This window comes from Castor canadensis, chromosome 3 (assembly GCF_047511655.1).
Source record: "Castor canadensis chromosome 3, mCasCan1.hap1v2, whole genome shotgun sequence".
Classification (NCBI taxonomy): Eukaryota; Metazoa; Chordata; class Mammalia; order Rodentia; family Castoridae; genus Castor; species Castor canadensis.
Genome location: NC_133388.1, coordinates 159,659,987 through 159,682,420, shown reverse-complemented (window position 1 = coordinate 159,682,420; position 22,434 = coordinate 159,659,987). Strand labels below are relative to the sequence as shown.

The 22,434-nt window shown below is 34.8% G+C and overlaps 1 protein-coding gene across 6 annotated transcripts in view; it reads left to right on the top strand.

Moving 5' to 3' along the window:
* Positions 1-22,434, top strand: part of Stk3 (serine/threonine kinase 3) — a 313,658-nt gene that overhangs the window by 252,985 nt on the left and 38,239 nt on the right. The window lies entirely within an intron of this gene.

Genomic DNA, 22,434 nt, shown 5'->3' with positions numbered 1-22,434 from the left:
ATTCAGTGACTTGTAGTATACTCACAGAGTTGGACATCCATCACTACAAGCAATTTTAAAACTTTTTTGTTAAGCCGAAAGAAACCCAGAATCCCTATCTAGCCACCCCCTAGATTCCCCTTTCTCACTTCTACACACACACACACACACACACACACACACACACACACACACACACACACACACCACCCAAGGCAACCACTAGCTTACTTTCTGTCTTGTTTCTTTTCTTTGACAGTACTGGAATTTGAACTGAGGGCTTTGTGCTTGTCAGTCAGACACTCTACTGCTTGAGCCACATACCTCTAACCCTTCTCCTTCTAAGTCTGTATATTTGCCCTAGTCTAAACATTTCATCTAAATGGAATCATACAATATGTGGCCTTTTATCTGGTTTCTTTCACTTAATGTATTGTTTTCAGAGTTCATCCATATTTTAGCATATATCACTACCTCATTCCTTTTGTGGCTCAATAATATTCCATTTCATAAATATGCCACATTTTGTTTATCCATTCATCAATTGATGGGCATTTGGGTTATTTCCACCTTCTAGCTCTTATGATAGTGCTGCTATGAACAACTCTGTACACATTTTTGTGTGGACATATGTTTTCCATTTTTCTTGGGTATATACCTAGGAGTAGAATTGCTGAATTGTGTGGTAATGCTATTTATTTAACCTTTTGAGGAAAGTTAACTGTCCGGCTGTCTTCCAAATTGACTGCAACATTTTCAATTCCCATTGGTAATTTACTTCCTTGTAACACTTGGTATTATCTGTGTTATCTCTCATAGTCATCCAAGTGGATGTGCAGTGGCATCTCACGTGGTTTTGGTGTGCATGTTCCTAGTGGCTAATGAGGATCTTTGCTTGTTTTATTTTACATTTTCATATCTTCTTTGGAGAAATGTTCAGATCCTTTCCTCATTTTTAATTGAGTTTATTAGTGTTTTGTTATTGCATTGAAAGGTTTTCAATCATATTTCATATGTAAGTCCCTTATCAGCTATTTTATTTGCAAATATTTTCTCCACTATGTGGGTTGTATTTGTAATGTCTTGGTGGTATTCTTTAAAATACAACATTTTTAAATTTTCATAGTTCAGTTTATTTTTTGTTGTGTTTTTGGTGTTATAACTGAGGAACTCTTGCCTAACATAAGGTCACAAAGATTTACATTTATGTTTTCTTCTAAGAGTCTTTTTTGTATATGGTGTGAGATCAGCATCCAGCCTTATTCTTTTGCATGTGGCCAGCCAGTTGTCTCAGGACTATTTACTGAAAACTAGTCTTTCTCCAGTGAGAAAGCTTAGAACCCTTCTCAAAAATCAGTTGACCATACCTGGGTTTGCATCTAGCCTCTCAGTTCTGTCCCAGTGACCTATATAACCTATCCTCATACCACACCACTCTGTCTTGATTGCTATAACTCTGTAGTAAGTTTTGAAATTGGGAAGAATGTATCTTCTGGCTTTGTTCTTTTTAAAGATTGTTTTGACAGGTTTTCTTTATTTTTTTTAAATTATTCATTTATTCACATGTGCATACATTGATTGGGTCATTTCTCCCCCCTGCCCCCCTCCCTACATCTCTCCCCTCTTCCCCCCCCCCACTTCCAGGCAGAACCTGTTCTGTCCTTATCTCTAATTTTGTTGAAGAAAAGACATAAGCATAATAAGGAAGACAAAGCATTTTTGCTAGTTGAGTTAAGGATAACTATACAGAAAGATTCCTAGCATTGCTTTCATGTACAAATGTGTTACAACCCATGTTGATTCGTCTCTAACTGATCTTTACACTGGTTCCTGATGCCCTTCCCATGTTAACCTCTGTCGCTTTGAGGTTTCTGTATTAGTTCCTCTGGCGTGGGGACATCAAACGCTTTCATGTTTTGGGTTTTCTACCTATTCCTATATCTCCCATTGTGCGCTCCCCTTGTCATGTAGGTTTTCTTTAAATCCTTTATTTTTGGTTTAAAAAAAACACACATAATCCTTACTTTTTTAACCATTTGTAAGTATACTGCTCAGTAGTGTTAAGTATATTCACATTGCTCTAGAACTTTTTTATCTTGCAAAACTGAAACTTTATACCCGTCCCTCCAACTCCCAAAAACCACCATTCTGTTTTCTGTTTCTATGAATTTGACTATTTTAGAGACCTTAAAATAGTGACTGATGTGTTTCACTTAGCAGTGTCTCGAGGTCCCTCCGTGTTGTGGCATGTAATATCATTTCTGTCCTTTTTAAGGCTGAATAACATTCCATTATATGTTTCAGATATTTTAAATTCCATGAATTTATGTGATTTTTAGATATAGCCTCTCAGTTTCTGGAACGAAGTCAGCTGAGATTTGGTAAAGGTTGTACCAAATCTCTGAATTCCAGTAGATCAATTTGGGAAGTATTGCCATTTTGATAATATTAAGTCTTGCTGGGTGCTGGTGGCTCATTCTTGTAATCCTAGCTACTTAGGAGGCTGAGATCATGATGATTGCAGTTCGAGGCCAGCCCAGGCAAATAGTTTGCCAGACTTCCAACTCCAAAATAACCAAAGCAAAATGGATTAGAGGTGTGGCTCAAGTAGTAGAGCACCTGCTTTGCAAGTCCAAAGCCCTGAGTTCAAACCCCAGTCTCACCAAAAATAAAATAATAATATTAAGTCTTTCAACCCACGAACATAGGATAACTTTCCATTTGTTTAGATTTGTTTTTATTTGCTCATTGCTATTGTATAGAAACAAACATGTATATATTGAACTTGCATTCTGCAGCCTAACAGAACTCATTTATAGTCTTGATAGTTTTTTGGTGAGTCTCTTAGGGTTTTCTGTATACAAGAACTTGTAATACTTTTACAGTATTGTGTTTAAATGCAGTAATTTAGCAGATCTGTTTTGAGGACCTGCACTGTGTCAGGCGCTGTGCTCTATGTTAGGAATAGAGGATAAAAGGCAAAACTCAGCCTTCATGAAGTTTGCAATCTAGTTGGGAGAGAGATCTTTAAATAATTCAGCATTATAAATAGTATGGTTGAGAGGTATAGAAAATGCTATCATAGCACAGAGAAACTCTACTGGTTTATATTGTAGGGAATTAGGGAAAATTCACATAAGTTTATACAGTGTTCTGAACCATTTTGTCAGTAAGTAGCGATGGTTATGATAACTTGTCATTTCAAGGCCAAAATGACCTTGGATATTTAAAAATTATTGTGTAGCATGAACTTCAACTTTTTAGTCTATCAAAATTTAAGCAGATGTGTATTAATAGTGAGACAACACATTGAGTTTTCAAAGTATATACAGATGTTTGATTATGGAGTAAATCTGTTGCTCTAAAAGCATATGATCACATTTGGAAAATTGCTATTGCATGTCTTGGCAGTTTGTTAAGAACTGAAAACTTTTTAAACTAACTGGTGTTTTGATAGATTAAGTTCAAGGCCACCTTTTGTTTAAATGATGTTTTGTTTTTTGTAATTAGACCATGCTAGGTGAATTAAGTATATAATTAGAAACAGAAGGTTTGGCTAATTCACAGTAAATGAGTACAAAATACAAGGTCATTATCCATCTCTAGTGAGACTTCAGATGAACAGTGCACATGGAACTATTTATAAAACATTTTGCATGGTCAGAGATCCTTAAGGTTGCTGTCCATGGCTTTTAAATTAAAGTATTCACAGACTTTCAGAAAAATGTACCTGTAATACAGAAGTATGATCCCACTCACAGTGTTCATCTGAATCGAAAACCAAAAATGATTAGAATCTAATCTTCTATCTCAAATGAAAAGGTAAAATATATTCTTCCTCTTTCGAAACTGAACATTTAATACATTGCTTGGCACACTGACTTCATGGTTAGAACTGTGATAACTTTTGAGAATTCTGAGTCTCAATTGTTTTTCTTTTTATGCAGCCTGGAGATGTACAACTAAAACTCCCCTAGTTTAATCTATTTCCTCTGTGCTTAGTCACAGTGAATGCCATGGGATGGATTTTTCTCCTGGAAAGTGTCTTATTTGGCTTTTTTTTTTCTTTTTTGTGGTACAGGAATGTGGCACTTTTAGAAAATAGGTGTTTAATTTAGTGGTTTAATCCATGGAGAAAATTTGAATCAGTAACTGCAGGCTCAAAACTTAAACTTCTTTAGAAATCCTTTTACAGTTTGGCTCCTGGTGCCTCTCCAGTTTCTTTTACCACCCTTCCTTCTGCAACATCTGGGCTTCAGTATTATAGCCTTCTCTAGCATCACTACCCTTATCTTTATCTACTTGCCTTTTGCAAGTGCCTTTCTAGGTACTGTTTAAAACTGACCTTTCCCCACCTACCCACAAAGAAAATAGGTTAGGTCTCCCAGTAAATGTTTCTATGGTCTCTTGTCAAGCTCTCATTATATACTTTAGTAATTTTTGTTTTTAACTGTCTTCTCCACCACATTTTAATTCCTGTGAGGTGGAGATTGATTTTATGTTCAGCACTATAACATAGCACCAGGGAGATTTCGAACTAATAGTAGTTGCTGAAATGATACTTGCTCAGTGAAATAGCAATGCATATACTAAAATACCATGTGCAAGACACTACTGAGCAACAATAAAATAAAATCTCATATTCTTTAATTTCTAAAAACTTAAAATTAATTAGCAGACCTTTCTTTCTGGACTTTACTGAACTTTTAAAATTAGTGACCTAGGATGCAGTATTTAATTTTTTAATCTGAACCAGTTAAGTAGTCAGGGTGCTCATGCAGCCAATTATAATGTAGTAGGATACTTATTTAGTGAAAGAGTTTTCAAAAGTACAGTAGAGAATCTATAAGGATCCACCTGATAGAGATAGGAGATGCCCTTAGAGAAATTAGCAGTTAAACAGATGAGAATGAGTATGAGTATACCAGACAAACAAGTGGAAAAAAATCATGCTAGCAAATGCACAGAAGAATTGAGCATGGGAAAGCTTATTCAGTGTTGCTTGAGCATGAAATTAAGTTGAAGTGCTAGAAATCAGGCTGGAGAATAAGTAGGTGTATTTCTACCATACAAAGAAGTTGAGCATTTATTTAGATTATGGATAATGGAGAGCCACTGAAAAAATGCAGTGAACCAATCTCTACAAACTTGATCACAAGGAGTTGAGATTAGAAGTAAAGAAATCATGGGGTCTGTTGGAATATGACATAATCCAAATGAGAAATGAATGAAGACCATGAAATTGATAGAAAGGGACAGTTTTGAATCTCTAGTCCTCAGTGATTAGATCTAGAAAGTAAGGAAGGGGGAAGAGTCACAAATGAGTCTCAGATGTTTCACCTGAATAAGAGGGGATGATGGGGGAAGGGTCATGAGTCCATTCAGGAAAAGGAATAGTGACTTTTTCAGGTGGAACATGATGAACCAGTTTAGGATGTTAAGACACTCAGAAAGATCTGTTTCTTAGACGTATATGGAGCTGACATTTAGGAAGTCAGTGCTGCTTTTACATGAAGCAACCTCCATGAGATGATGAGGTCTAAAGTCAAATTGCTTCAGAATGAGAAGTGATTCAAGGGAAAGAAGTAGACCTCTTTCTAGGAGTTTCTCGTGAAAAGAAGATAGTTAAATTGGAGCATAAAACTAAGGAAGCTTTTTTATTGTTTTTTAGACAGGGGTCTCACTATGTTGTCCAGGATGGCTCCAAACTCCAGCTGAAGCAGTCTTCCTGCCTCAACCTCCCAAGTAGCTGGAACTACAGGTGCATACCACTGCACCCAGCAAGGAAGCTATTTCATGTTGCTTTTAGATAAGAAAAACTTGAGGATTTGTATATGCTGAGAGAAAAAAGATCTGAATTTGAATATTGACTGAAGATAATTGATAGACTGGAATCCCTAAGGAAAGAGGAGAGCATGGGCTTACAGCATTGGTAGAGGAACAGTCTGGATTAGAAGAGGGAGAATTGTTATTCTGGGTCAGAGGAATTAGGGAGTAAGGGTAGATGTAGACTTGAAGGGATGGATGCAGCTTACTAATTACTCCTCTTTATAAGTCCTCCTGGCAAATATCTAGCAATTTCAAACCAGATCTGCTCTTACAGGGCTCCCTGATTTCTCTACTCATAAAACCCATTTCATTCTCACCCACAACATAGCAACACATTATTTTTAGGATCATTTCCGTTGGTCACCACACTGAATGTTGTTCCCTTTCTTAAAATCATTTCCTCCTTTTATTATTTTCAACATATTCACATTGACTTTTATGCCTTTCTTCAGTTTCACACCTTTTCCAGAGTAACTTAACTTTCCACTATGTTCTTGCTCCTATTTCAATTTCACAGAATTCAATATCCTCCTAACAAACTCCTGGATAGTTAAAAGATACCTTAAAAAACTCTTTAAATCCCTGTGCAGAAAGATTTTTGTGTAGTGAATAAAATTGAAACTTAATTCTTTTTTTATCCTGATACTTTGCTGAAAGTGTTTATCAGATCTATGGTATTGTATTACATTTATTGATTTATATATGTTGAACCATCTTTGCATCCCTGAAATGAAACTAGCTTAATTATGGTGTATGATCTTTTAATGTGTTTTGAATTTGATAGAGGAAGATATCTTATTTTAGTTTTTGCTTTTGTTTTTACTTGTCTCATTTTTCTATGCCACTCCCACACTGTCCTCTAATTTTCAGAATTGGTGATTCATTTGCACTATTTTGTCATCATTAGCACCTTGCATTGGGCTTTTTGTAGCAATATTTGCAATAGCTAAGATATGGAATCCACCTAGGTGCCCATTGACATACAAATGGATAAAGTATGATATACATACAAAATAGAATATTATTCAGCCAGAAATGAGAATGAAATCCAATCATTTGCATCAAAATAAATGAAACTAGAGGACATTATGTTAATTGAAATAAACCAGACACAGAAGTACAAATACCACATGTTATTTCTCATATGTGGAAACCTTAAAAAGTCATTCTAAATATAGTGATTTGGGGGTGAGAGGTACTGGGGCTTGAACTCAGGACCTCGTGCTTACAGGGCAGGCAGGCTACCACCTGAGCCATGCCTCTGGCTACACTGAGCTTTTGGAAAAGCTTTATGAAAATTTAGTAATAACAAATGAATGACATGGTGATTTCACTAAAGTCATGACTTAGTGTTTTAGAATATAATTTTTTTGTCTTAGCCAGTAATTTACATTCCTCTTATTAGCAGTTGTACTTTGAATTTTTCTATTTGAGTGCTATCTTTTATATCTCATTAAAGCATGTAATTGGAGGCCAGTTGAGTCTTGGTTTTGCTTGTATATTAAAAAGAGCTTTTATCTAAAAGATGTGTAATAGCTAATGATAAGTAACATCTATAACAGTATTTCTCCTGTAGTTTTTAATTATTTTATTATCAGTGCAGAAAAGAAAGCTTTATTGCCTTTTTTAGCCTTCAGGTACTAGCACTATCCTTATCATTTGGTATATTAACTTTGCTTCTAGTTTTAGAATTTCCTAGCTGAGTTTCCCAAAAGTGTGCTTGTATTTGTTGCTAAAGAATTAGAAATGAAATGGACATTTCTATACTTATTGCTATTTCTAAGTCTGTAATAGATGAGAAACAGGTAAATTGTTTTTCATTTGTTAATATTTATGCTAAATGGTCATGAGAATATTCATTATCTTTTATTTGTAATAACACATTTTAAACATACTCCCAAATAATAATGTTTTCAACTATTTTGTCTTGATAAAAACAAAGAGGAAACTATGTACATACCCATTCACATTCTCTTATGTTTATCTTGTGAAGCAAGGAGAGAGATATGGAGGGATACCACTAGTCCATTATCAATGATACTTTTAGGAGGTAGCAGTGGGAGAGAAGAATAGCATTTCCCTGATCTATCTTGCTAATTTTCTCCACTTTTATATATGGAAATATACAAAAAAACAAGAAACAAGGTAAAACTCTGATCCATTCTTTAAATTGCTATGTAAATCAGTAGTTTCCAGATCTACCTCTACCTAAGTCATGTGGGAAGACATGAAAAATGAGGCCCCAGCTCTGAAACAATCATCAGGAGTCATAAAAATATAAGAGAAGTGAATCTCTCATTTGGTGGGTCATCAGAATCACCTAAGAATCTTTTAACACATCTATATTCCCTCTCTCATGAATAGGAAATTTTAAATTTGTGAATGGCTTATGGAACTTTCAGCTGATTTTTTAAAAAGCTCCTGTGTGATTCCAGGGATCCATCCGTTTTGAGAACCACTAGTTAAAAGACTTGTATTCTTTGGGTAAGACACTCTGCTGGGTCACTACAGTGATTTTTAAAGACTAGGAAAACAGTTTTTACCTTCAAGAAACTTACAAGTTTTGTGTATATATATTATACTTATATGTAAAATATATATATTATAATTTTACACTGGCCTATGAGTCCAGTGGACTCATAGTCAAAAAGATGGATATATAGCAGGTGATGCACAGGATAAAAGAGGAAAATGCCCTAACAAAGTTGGGGAGGGGTGGAATGAAGGTAAAAGATTCAGTTATTACTGCTATCATTTGATACTGTTTTCAAAGACAAGAAAATAAAGTATAAATATTGCAAAGGAAGTGAGAAATACCATCATTTTGAAATTGAAGTATTATCTTAACTAGAAAGCCAAAGAGCACTATTGAAAATATGTCAATAAAGGAGAATGGTAGAGAGGGTAAATTAAAGTATGAAATATTTGACATATTGTAAGAACTTTGTAAATGTCACAGTGTACCCCCATGTGGCACACAAAAAAAGATGGTCAGTTACAAAATAAATTTTCAAATTGATGTTTCCTCTATACTAATACAGAGAAGTGTATATTTAAAGATCCTACTTATCACACAAATATGTGTACAAGATCTGCAACTATACTTAAGAATTTTGCCTATGAATTTAAACTATACAACTAACTAGATGAAGTACACTGTAGAACCTAACTAAAGGATGTGAAAATAATTCAGTAAACAGAAAAGCATTCTGTATTTTGAGAAATGATGGAAAGACTTTAATATTTTAAAGTTACACATCCTATCATACCATTGCTCTCCATCATTTAATACAATTGTAATTTAAATTTCAGTTTTATTTCTATCTTTCCTATCCTGACAATATACTTCTAAAGTTTATTTGAAGGTAATAAACTATTTCAAGGGTCTTTTGAAAGCAAAGAAGTAATGTGAATTATTTGAATGAACAGGTATTGAAAAAACATTTTCTAAAGCCACAATCATTTAGACAGTGTAGTGCTAGTTCAAGAAAGCTGAATAAATAAAACTCAAATATTTAATTGTCAGGAAAAGAGATATTAAATAATGTCTGTTATTGTATTATGTTCAATCTGGTGCTGGTACTATTAGCTAAATATGTGGAAAAATTAATTTCATATAGATTAAAGAGTAAATAAAGGTAAAAAGTAATATAAAAATACATGTGTATATGTATATAATCTTGACATGGAGGAAGGCCTTTAGGATATGATAGTAAAGGCAAAAACCACTGTTTTTTGTTTTGTTTTGTAGTGGTAGGGATTACACCCAGGCAGGGCTTTGTGTATGTTGAGCAAGCACTCTACTACTTGAGTCATACACCCCCCCCACACACACACCAAAACACTTTTTTAAAGGACAAACCCCTGGCAAATCTGACTAAACTGAGGGAAAAGACCCAGGTTAATAAAATTAGAAACAAAAAGGGGACGATAACAACAAACACCAAGGAAATCTTGAGGGACTACTTTGAAAATCTATATTCAAATAAGTTGGAAAATCTGGAAGAAATGAACAAATTTCTAGAGACATCTGACCATCCAAAACTGAACCAAATGGGATATTAATCACCTAAACAGATTTATAACATATAGTGAAATTGAAGCAACAATAAAGAGTCTCCCAAAAAAACAAAAGTCCAGGACCTGATGATTCATTGCTGAATTCTACCAGATCTTTAAAGAAGAACTAATACCAGCACTTCTCAAAGTTTTCCATGAAATAGAAAGGGAAGAAACACTGCCGAATTCATTCTCTGAAGCCAGTAGTACACTCATCCCTAAACTAGATAAGGACACAACAACAACAACAACAACAACAAAGAAGAATTAAAGCCAATCTCTTTAATGAACACAGAAACAAAAATCCTCAATAAAATATTGGCAAACTGAATTCAACAGCATATCAAAAAGATCATGTACCATGATCCAGTTGGTTTCATCCTAGGGATGCAAGGATGGTTCAACATATACAAATCATTAAATGTAATACAGCACATTAACAGAAGCAAAGACAAAAACTACATGATCATTTTAATAGATGCAGAAAAAAGCCTTTGATAAAATTCAACATCCTGTCACGATAAAAGCTCTTGATGAAATTAGGAATAGGAGGAATGTACCTCGACATAATAAAGGCTATATATCACAAGTCTATAGCCAACATCATACTAAATAGGGAAAGACTGAAAACATTCCCGCTAAAATCAGGAACATGGCAAGGGTGTCCACTCTCTCCACTCTTATTCAGCATCATCTTGGAATTCCTAGCTAGAGCAGTAAGGTAAGAAGAAGAAATAAAAGGAATACAAATTGGAAAGGAAGTAGTCAAACTATCTCTATTCCCAGACAACATAATCTTATACCTAAAAGATCTGAAAAACTCCTAGACACCATAAACAGTTTCAGCAAAGTTGTAGGATATAAAATCAATCTACAAAAATCAGTAGCCTTTATACACCAACAATGAACAGATTGAGAAAGAATATAGGAAAACCATTCCATTTACAATAGCCTCAAAAAAAAAATCAAAGACCTAGGAATAAACTTAACAAAGACTGTGAAGGATCTCTACAAGGAAAACTATAAAATACTGAAGAAAGAAATTGAAGAAGGCTACAGAAGATAGAAGGATCTCCCATGCTCATGGATTGGTAGAATCAACATAGTGAAAATGGCTATATTACTAAAAACAATCTACATGTTCACTGTGATTCCCATCAAAATTCCAATGACATTCATCACAGAGATTGAAAAATCAACCCTAAACTTCATTTGGAAACACAAGAGACCACGAATAGCCAAGACAATACTGAGCAAAAAGAGCAATGCTAGAGGTATCACAATACCCAACTTCAAACTATACTACAGAACCATAGAAATAAAAACAGCATGGTGCTGGCACAAAAACAGATATAAAGACCAGTGGGACAGAATAGAGGACCCAAATATGAATCCACGCAGCTATGCCCACCTTATTTTTGACAGAGGTGCCAAAAACATATTATGGAGAAAAGACAGCCTCTTCAACAAAAGCTGCTTGGAAAACTGGACATCTGCATGCAGAAAACTGAAACTAGATCCATGTTTGTCACCCTGTACAAGTATCAACTCAAAGTGGATTAAGGACCTTAATATAAGACATGAAACTTTGAAGCTAGTGCAGGAAAGAGCAGGGACTACACTGGGATTAATAGGCATAGGCAATGACTTCTTCAATAGAACTCAAATGGCACAGCAACTAAGAAAAGGATTGACAAATGGGACTACATGAAATTAAAAAGCTTCTGCACAACAAAAGATATGGTCTCTAAATTGAAGAGTATGCCCAGAGAATGGGAGAAGATCTTTGCCAGCTATGCATTTGACAAAGGTTTGAAAACTAGAATATACAGGGAGTACAAAAAACTAAACTACCAAAAATTCAGTGACCCAATGAAAAAATGAGCAAAAGAACTGAACAGAGATTTCTCAACGGAAGAAATCCAAATGGCTAAAAAAACACATGAAGAAATGCTCAATATCCCTGGCCATAAAGGAATTGCAATTCAAAACCATGTTAAGATCCCCCCTCACTCCTGTTAGAATGGCTACCATCAAGAACACAAACAACAGCAAATGTTGGTAAGGGTGTGGAGAAAAAGGAACCCTCATTCACTGGTGGTGGGAATGTAAATTAGTACAACCACTATGGAAAACAGTATGAGGCTCCTTTAAAAACTAAAAATAGAACTGCCATATTATCCAGCAATTCCACTGTTACGGATATACCCCAAGGAATGTAAGTCAGGTTACAACAAAGGACCTGCATACCCATGTATATTACAGCACATATGTATTCACAATAGGTAACTACGGAAACAACCAAGATGCCCTACTACTGATGAATGGATTGAGAAAATGTGGTACTTATATACAATAGAATTCTACTAAGCCACAAAGAAGAATGAAATTTTGTCATTTGCAGGTAAATGGATGGGACTGGAGAACATCATCTTAAGTGAAGTTAGCCAGGTTCAGAAGACGAAAAGCCACATGTTTTCTCTCACATATGGAATATAGACCTAATACAAATACAGAAGTATTATGAAAAACAGGACATGCCAAGGGGAGGCCACACACAAAAGGGCAAGGGTAAAAGAAGGAAGTTAAGGTGAAAATGATTGATGAACTATGTATATAAGAAGGAATATAGAGTTTTTAAACTGATTGAACCAACCACAAGAAAGGCACTAAAGTAGAAAGAAGAAAAATAGAGGATATGAACCAAATCAGGCTGTAATGCATATATACATGGATGTGCCACAAGGAAACTCCCTGTGTAGCTATCTTAAACAAGCAAAAATGTCATTTCTTTTTCCTTTCTTTTGCAAAATCAGAGAACAGAAGGGCAGAACAGGTCCTGCGGGGTCGGAGTTGGGGGGGTGGGATGGAGGAGGAGGTAGGGGAAGGGTGTAAGAGGGTGAATATGATGCAAATACTGTGTACACATGGATGTAAATGGACCAAAAAAAGATTCCTTGTTGAAACTTTCTTGAATAGGGGAGTGGGAATAAAGGAGAATGGTGGAGGAGGTAAACTGAAGTATAATATATTGTAAGAACCTTTGTAAATGCCACAGTGTACCCCTACACAGCACAACAATAAAATAAAATTAAAAAAATAAAGGATCTGATTGGACTACATAATGATTTTTAACTTCTACACAACAAAATCAACTATGTTAAAAGGTAAATAAAATGGGAAGAAGTATTTATAAAATGGTATCTATGCCTTTAATATTAAAAGAGTGCTGCCAATTAGTGATAAAATTAGCTGCTAATGCCAGGCAAGAAAGGCAGGGAACACATGTAAATTTTAACTTTCAGAAGAATAATTTTGCCATTTTATCAGAAGCTTTAGAATATTTTCATATCATTTTATTTACTTCTAGGAATATAATCTAAGAAAATAGATATGTGTAAAAGATAGTTTTGAAGGCATTTTTGACAACATTGTTCAATAAACATTGAAAAAACAATTTCTATTTCTAGAGACTCACTCCTTCCTAGCAGACTGGGGTGCTGCTCTAATTTTCATGGTCAAAGGTGGAGGGACCTCCATTCCAGACAATAGTTTGGGAAAGAGTTGAAAAGGGGTGTGCCTCCTTCATCTTTTGAGGAAGATTCCAGAAGCTACCGTATAGTTCTGACCAATAATTAGTCTCATGTCTGTACCTAACTGTAAGAGTCACTTTGCAGTCAAAGTGTTGTCTTTATTCTGAATGGCCATATGCCCAGGTAAAAATGTTATTTCTGGGGAAGAAAGAACAGAGATTGGAAGACAGCTGCCCATCTGCCACACCACCTCCCCGTGGCACTTTCATCTTCCATTTCTTAGCTCTGCCTTTATTTTGAGGATTGTCTCTACTTCCAAAAAACAATGTCCAATTTGTAGGTCATCCAGGTGAATTCTTGACTTAGTTCTCATTTTCTGTGACTGTTACTGTCATTCACTAAATTCCCTATCAATATGACATTCTTTGAGACATGTTAAATTTTTCCTACCCAAATCTGGGAAATTAGTTGCAGTGCCTAGCTACTAAACATTACCAGCTGGCTTATGGCATTTGGAAGGAGGAAAAAGAATCAACTCTAAATTTTCTATTCTTTCTTTCTGCCCCCTCTACCTCCTACCCCAATAACTAGGAAACTGTCATTTTTTTAACTGCATTGTTTGGGAGAAGTTAGTATAGAGAGAACAATGCCTGTACTATTCCTGTCTTTTTAGACATTTAAAGTTACTCTGTAAGTTACAAAACTGTATCTGAGTCTCACCCTCAATATTTCTTTCTAATTTAAAAAAGCACACTTACGCCTTATGTAATAGGAAAATTGTTTTCAATATATTACCTCAATAAAATAACTATACTTTTGCCAGAAGCTCTGCCTACATAGGTTATTTGGTGAAGCCATGCTTCCAAATCCTGCACAAGTTATCTGGTGAAGCCATACTACTTAGCTTCTCTTCGGCGTTTCACAGCCTGTACTCAATGACTGACCTGTGCCAGAAAGGGAGAAGAGGAGAGGAGAGAGGCAGATACTGCTGTTTTTTTCAGTTTTGCAACTTTTCCTGTTAGGTTATTCAGTGGCAGCTTAATGTGTATAGAGAAACTCTGGTGGTCTGTCAGTTAAACCAAAAGTTATACCTATAGCTATGATGTCCATCATAGCTCCATCATAGCTATTAGCTATTACATTCAGTGTAAGGCATGAAGGAGATAAGCATGCCTGTTGTCTGAATGAGCACACAGATTATATACATTAAGTAACTTTGCTCATGATCACACATCTAGTGAATATGGAAACTGACATTCAAATCCAGGCTGGCCTAAACCAAGGCTTGCTTTCCAACCATGGTAATGTACTCAGTCCCTAATAATAAAGTGAAGACGTAAGGATGGTTTTCCTATATGTGAAATATAGTCATATGGCCACAGGGTTATTTGTATTTATCTGTGCAGCTATGGGGGAGCCACTGGTTAGAAATGAAGACATATTTTAATTATCAGAAAAATATTTTATAACAAATTAGACTTAATTTCAGAAATGGAATGGAGTGCCTTTTGTAATAATGATTATACATTATAAAATAGACTGAGGGATCTGGAGATAGCTATTCAGATTTCATCTCTGCCTGTGATGTGCTATTCAGCCTTGAATTACTTACTGTTTTAAGTCTCTGAGCATTAACTTTCAAGTGAATTAAGTGAAGGAATTGGGACTACACAACATTTAGGTGAGTGGCTTGCCTGTTGTCTGTGCTCAGTGAATGTTTTTTAAATGAACAGCACAACATAGTCCCTCTGTCCTGATGCCAGTACCATATCTGTGATCTTCCCAGCTCAAAGTAATCTCCTCCACTAGACAGTGTGCTGTTTTGTCTGTACCTCTTATTGAGTTTATCACTTTTACTTTATAGTGAGCTTATTTATGAGACTCAGTTTCTTGGTGACAGGATCTATATCATACTCACTTCTGTATCCCCTACAGTGCCTTACAGACTAAGCATTCAGTAAATATTTGTTGAATAAATATACCTGATGCATGAAAAGATTTAAAAATAAACATTTCCGCATTCATCTTTTTCTCCCATTTTCTCAATAAAGAGGTTATTTTGGCTCTGTTATCAGCAGTAGACAATGCATGTAAACAGTCTCAACAAAAGTCTATAAATTTGTTTCTTAAAGTTAAATTAAAACTTGTTCAGACAGGGCATTGACGCCGACAGTAGCCACCTCAACTCAGTTTTACCTATTGAAAAAAATCCACTAAACAGCACCTCGAATTCATTAGATTCTCTTACTTGAGTTTTGCTACCTTGACATTGTGTAAATATTTCCTGGCTTTCTTTCAAGTAGTCTTTCTTGAGAAGATACTTGCCTAAAATTCATTCATTTTCCCCTACCTTTCTTCCTCTCCCCTTCCTCCCTCCACCTCACCATTTTTCCCTACCACTTCCTTTTGACATTCCTTTTATTCTCTTAAATTCAGACACCACACTGACCTAGAGCTTGTATACTACTTTATGTGGCAAAGTAGAGAAAGTGGTCATTCAAGGTGAAAGTAAAACCCCTCAAAGTTTTGAGTAACCTGGTTCAAATTTCCCTTTCGTGAAGACGTCATTGAATCTTTTCACCATTTTCGCACACTTTTTAGCCTTTACACACACTTTCCTCTGCATTTCTGTGTTTGACTTGCTCCTAGTATAGGCTTGTTTGCATTATGTTATTGTCACTTTAGATATTTATAGTTCTATTTACCTAGCCAGACAGAGACTACATTTTTATTCTTTTTATCATTATGTGGTATTGAATGCATAAGTGTATGGATATGACTTACCAAGATAACTTCCTATATTTTTTCATAGTTTTTTCCACAAACAGGTGTATTATTTCTATTTTATAGATGAGGAACCTATATCTTAAAGGAATTAAATTTGCCCAAAGCCAGAAAACAAGTTGTAAGTTGTTAGAGGAATTAAAATTCAAACCCAGGGCTTCCTGGAACCCAAGCTCTTTTTCCCTATTATAATTTTGCCTCCAGAATGTGTCTTTCACTTTATTTTCTTCTTACACTTTCCACAGCTACTGTCCTTAATCAACTTGACATTATCTCTTCCTTAGAGCTTTGTCATAGGCCTCTATTCTGTCTGTTCTTGTCTTCTTTTCTGTTCTAACTCATGCATCCTTGTTCTGATCATGTCATTCCCTTTGAGAAATCTTGGGTGGCTCCTCGCTTCCTGAAGGATAAAGATTGGACTTTTTAAATATAGAATTATTTTGCCCCATAAACTGCCATTATCTACCTCTTCAGCCCTACCTCCACTGCTGCCATCTTTGGACACCCTAAGGTCTAGTCTCACCCTGGCACTTCACTATCCTCTACTTGTACATGTCAGCCTTCTCTTTGCCTTTACTTGTGAAACTCTCTGTACTATTTACTTGTGTTTCTTCCTGTGCCATTTTGGAATGCTCTGTATTTCTGTATTGCTAATTTAAGTTCTACCCAGCTTAAACCTCTCTTCTATTAAACATTTCCAATTCTCCTAATTGTAACCAATATTTTCTTCTGTGTGCTGCTTTTGTTACTTTGCATGTCCTTGATAAAACATTGAAAGCCTTTTGAGAATAAGGAAAATGTAGTCAGGTGACTATTTTCTAGAGCTTTGTATGATTCTTTGTCCAAAAAACATACTGCATAAAATTTTGGATGATTGAAATAGATCTGGCTTCTAGGCAACAATAGTGGTTCTATGCAAAATTCAAATTGACTAGTTGTATATGGGTAGTTTTCTGGCCTGGCACTATAGCATTGAGTATAAATACAGTTTTTCTACATAAATCAGATGAGTGTTTACTTTTGTTAAGCATACCAAAAAGACCAGATTTATTTTTTTTCAATATTTAGTATGCTATAGTTTAGTGTGTATATACAGGTACATTTATATGTACTATAAATATTCGCATAGTGATTTAATAACAGGATTTTGAAATACTAAATCTTAATGGTTTCTATTATATATGTTTTAAACTAATCATTATTTAACTACAGTATTGAAAACCTAGTTCCAGTATTTTTTATATTTACTTTGAAAAAAAATACATTATGGGAAATTGTTCATTCACATTGAAAGGATATATACTGGTGCTAGCAGTCCATAAACCTTTCATTATTATATTCTAATCTAATATGGATTGTTCATGCACATCCTTACCTTTTACTTAACTCTTCAAGAATAATCTTAGTGTACTTCCTTTAGCAAAGTTTTTATAATCAGTCACCTCTACCTATATTTGGAACAGCTGTAGCTATCCCTACACACCTCCCAGCAATTATCATGCTTAGCATAGCATTGCATGTTAAATATGGTAGACATCCAGTAAGATTGGGGTGTGTGGGGTGTGTGTGTGTGTGTGTGTGTGTATACATGCACACATACATATCTTCCCCATTAAGGAAGGGTTGATATTTGTATGTACAGATGAGGAAGCCTGTCTGTGACATCCTCTAGTGAAAATTGATTACATTTTTGTAAAAGTATTTACATGTGCATAAATGCATGCATTGGGAAAAGGTCTGGAAGTTACACAGTAAATCACAGTTGTTTTCCCTGGTGAGTTGGGTGGTTGGGGTGGACAGTCAGAAGTGGACTTTCATGCTTTATTTAGTACATTTTTGTATTGGTATTCTGTTTTTCCTTAAATGTGTACTACTTTTGTCATTTTTAAGTGAACAATCAAAGAAGTTAATGCTTCTGCTCATAGTGTTAGTAATGATACTTTGGTAACAAACTAGTGTTATTTTTAATGACAGTGTGTGGCATTCTCCCTCAACTTGTACGGAAAGGAAATTATTTTCTGTTTAAATGACTTCCTGGTCTTGAAAAATTTGAATAAAGTGAACTATATTAAGTCTTTAAGCCATGGTGGCACATACATTGGAAAACTACATCTTCTCACTTTATCTGTTAATGTTGAAGGCCAAATCAGTGGAGGCAAATCTTAAAAGATAGTTAAAAAAATACCTGACTAATTTTCACTGATTTGAGGCAGCAATCTTAGTTTTTCTGAGATTCTCTTATCCCATGTTTTCAGATACACCCCTAGGTGCTCTTGAATAACTTAAATTCATGCCACCTAGCAGCTGGTCTTAATTACCATGATAAGCTGTTTCTTCTGAACCCAGGTCCAAATGGAAGTACAAGTTTAAGATACCCAAGATAATCCACCACACCCTACATTAATTTGGTTATTCCACCCCTTGCTTCTTTATCTTTTTTATAACCAGGAAAATGGTCTTAAGACAAGGTTTGTTGAGCCTTCAGACTCTTGGTTATTTTAAGGTCGTTCCTAAAAAATTTTTTTACACGGTCCAGCTGCCAGACAGATTGCACATCAATTTCCTGCAGCATTTGGCAGGCCTGCACATTTACTGCCTTAAAAGCAATTTGAATTTATTGATTTTGAAATTTGTGATTACTTTCTAAAGTTTTTTCCCCATCTAAATTTACTTTGGAAAAAAATAGCCACAACAGAACACTTTGGCCCATTTTTGTGCCAAGATTTTCAGGGAAATATTTTATATGATTAATATTGTGCAGCTAATCTGGTGTAAAAAGTCAATTTTATCCATTTTAACTTATGAGAGCATGACCATCCTGTGTGAACAATTTAAAGAGCCTGTGACTTCAGTAAACCAAAATTATTTGTTACTGTCTTTTTTTGTGTGTACTGTATTAATGACATGAATAATATTGGGACACATTTCTTTATAAGAATTAAATTGTATTTTATTAGCAGATCTATACCTTTTCTTAACAGGGCAGCATACTAACTTTGCCTTGAGCAAGCTGGCATAAGTGAACTGTAGACTTGGCTCAATGAAACACATAGTTCATGGTACCAGACTGTTCTGATTGGTCTAGATTCAGTTGAGAGCTTCCTCCTTATCTATTGGTTTGTCTTAAAAGATTGAAGTTCTCATTTTCTCCCTCCCATCTCTCTTCACTGTCTCATTAAAAAAAATTGTATGATGATTTCACCCCATCAAATTCAAATTGTCTTATAAAACATACGGCTGTTTGTTACTAGGTTAGTATGTTTTTCTGAAAGATTTAATGGAAAATCAAGAAATAGTTATTTGTAATGCCTGTACAATACTCTGTTATCATTAGAGTTACAGCACCTAGGAATAATTGACTCACCATGGAGGTCTGATTCCCTGTTTCATTAAATCTTACAGAATTGCTGGGAGGTAGTTAGCAATTATTTTTCTCTGTGCCTGACATGTGGAAAGCTAGGCATCAAGAAGTGAGAGGTCATGCACAGAATCTCTAAGGGAATTCTGTTTGAATATTAGTTATTGAATCCAATAGTTGCTAAGCAAATGTTGAGACTTAACTCTTGAGGGCCAGAAAAGTAACTTAAATGCCAGAAAATGAGTCATTATCCATTCTAGGCATTGCTAATCTCTGTACTCATTTACAAAGTATTGCATTTTGTATGCGTATTTCTTTTTATATCTTTATTTAAAACATTTGGCTGTCTTATTTGTTATTTAAAATTTAATAAGGAACTTTTAGAAAGAGCTATGGAAAATAATTTCGAGAACATTTAGCTTTGGCTTTGACCTTAATCACTCTTAGAATTCAGACTTTTGGATTTAATTGTATTGAGAGAGAAGTAATGTTTTAAATATATATAACTGATCTGGAGGAATGGGAATGCTGTATTATTTTATCTACAAGACTTGCATGTCAAAAATTCACCTGCAGGCTATTTTCTTCTCCACCTCCTTGGAAAGGTGAATGCTAAAGATGAAGTGACATTAGTATATGTTTGCATTTATTTCAATGTGTCAAGATGACACAGGCAAGAAAAATCTTGAATTTGAATCCCTTCATTAGCTTTTCAGTTAATCTTTGATGCTAGCTCTAAGGAAATGTGAGACGTATGGAACTAGCTTCATTTGAACAAATGTTGCAGTTCAGTGACTTTACGTTTTTTTAATATGGAAAGTTAATACATGGCAAGTTCAGGGAAAACCTGATTACCAAAACTCATTGAAAAAATACCAAACATATTCTGACCAACAATTTTTGCAGATAATGTTTAGAATTGTTTTTTTTTTTAGTTCTATCTTAAAATTAGGAAGTCTTAAAATCTTATCAAATTCTTAAACATCCAGGATAACTATTTTTCATTCATTCATTCATTCAGCAAATGTTCCTTGAAAACCTACTGTGTGCCAGATGTAGTAGTGGGCAAAATAGTAAACAGCTTAATTCTTTTTCTAGTGCTTATCCATATGGATTTTCTAGCAGTGGTGATGTATATCAGAATCATATGAGACTCGTTTTCAAAATATGTAGTTGGTACTGTGACAACCCACCCCAACAAAGTATATCAAAACATGGGGAAAGGAGTGAGGAAGGTATTTTAAATATAACTCTTCCAGCTAATTTTCCTTCACCTTTTCTCATTATGACAAATTTTAGACATTCAAAAAGCTGAAAATAGTAAAGACTTGTACATTCATCATCTAGATTCCATATTTGATATGTGTGTCTATGTTTTCCCCCAGCCAGTTTTGATATGAGTATATTCTGAATCTTTCACCCAAATAGAGAACCCCTGACTGAGTAGATTATTGTTAATCCTCTTTCATTTCATTAAGGGAAGAGGAAAACAGTAGTGGAGTCATACCAAGGTTGGATTCCTCTTGGTAGCTTTTGTAGTAAGTGTGATGATTATGGGTTAACATTGTTATAGAGAGATATTTGTCATCTGGATTATATGCTACAGTTTAAATTCAGTGTCCTTGTACATTTGAAGATTTTTTTTGGAGGGTGGGGGGTTGTAAGTGTTGCGTGGTGGTTATTGGTTTTGTTTGTTCTTTAAATTATATTGTGGCAGCTGGGCAGGTGATATGCTTTATACACAGAGTCACTCCAGCCTTACTTACTGTTTGCATGCCATTTCTTTTTTACATCCATTCACTTTGACCTCTCTGTATCTTTATATTTAAAGTAAAATATACTTTCTACTCCACTCTGCCTGTATAAAATATTACTCCAACTTGTTTTCTGGACTTCATATTTACTAGAGGGAAGTCTGATGATTCAAATTGTTGTTCTTCTAAATACAATGTCATTTTTCTCTGTCTCATTTCAAACCTTTTGGAATTTTTTTTTTGTCAAACCTATACATTTCTTGTGATTGATGCTATTTTTTAGTTCATGAGCATCTCAGAATTGTAAATGTATGTCTTGCAAATTTAGGAATTTTTTTATCTATTCTTTATTAAGATATTTTTTCCTGCCACATTTTCTCATTCCCCACCTTCTGGAACTCCAAAGAAGGCTTATGCTAGACCTTTTGATATTGTTTACAAGATTTCTAAAACTATTTGTCTTTTTCCAAGATTTTCTCTTCTTCAGATTGTATTATTTCTCTTGATCTTTCTCCAGTAGATTTTTGTCATATTCATTCTATTAAGCTTATCTAATAAATCTTTTATTTCAAATGTTGAGTTTTTCAGTTCTAAAAATCTCCATTTTTTTTTGTTATTCCCTCTTTGTATGCTGAGGTTTCCCAGTTTTTGATTTATTATGAGCATATTTTCCCTTACCTTACTAAGTATAATTGTAGCTGCTTTTCAATCCTGTTACTTCTTATATCTGAGTCATATCTAGGTTGGTCTCTATTGATTATCTTTTTTCTTGGAAGTGGATCACATTTTCCTGATTCTTCTGTCAAGTAATTTTGAATTACATCCCAGACTTGTGGAGGGATAAAATATGTTTTTGTTTTTCTCTAATCTTCAGAAGTTGGTTTTTGTATTTTGCCCACAATTTACGATTATTATCTGTGAGTCATTCTATTAGGAACTTTCTGACATAGTAAAAGTTGAACTCCAGATATGGTTCTTTAACTGCCTCTCAAGTTTCCTGCTAAACTATCACACAGAAATTCCCTCATCTCCATCCAGGTGGAACCATTCAGAGCCACCAATATGAAATAGTGATAGAATGACAAACTTTTTCTTGCATTTTCCCATTGCTACCTGTGACACGTACTCTTTTGTCACC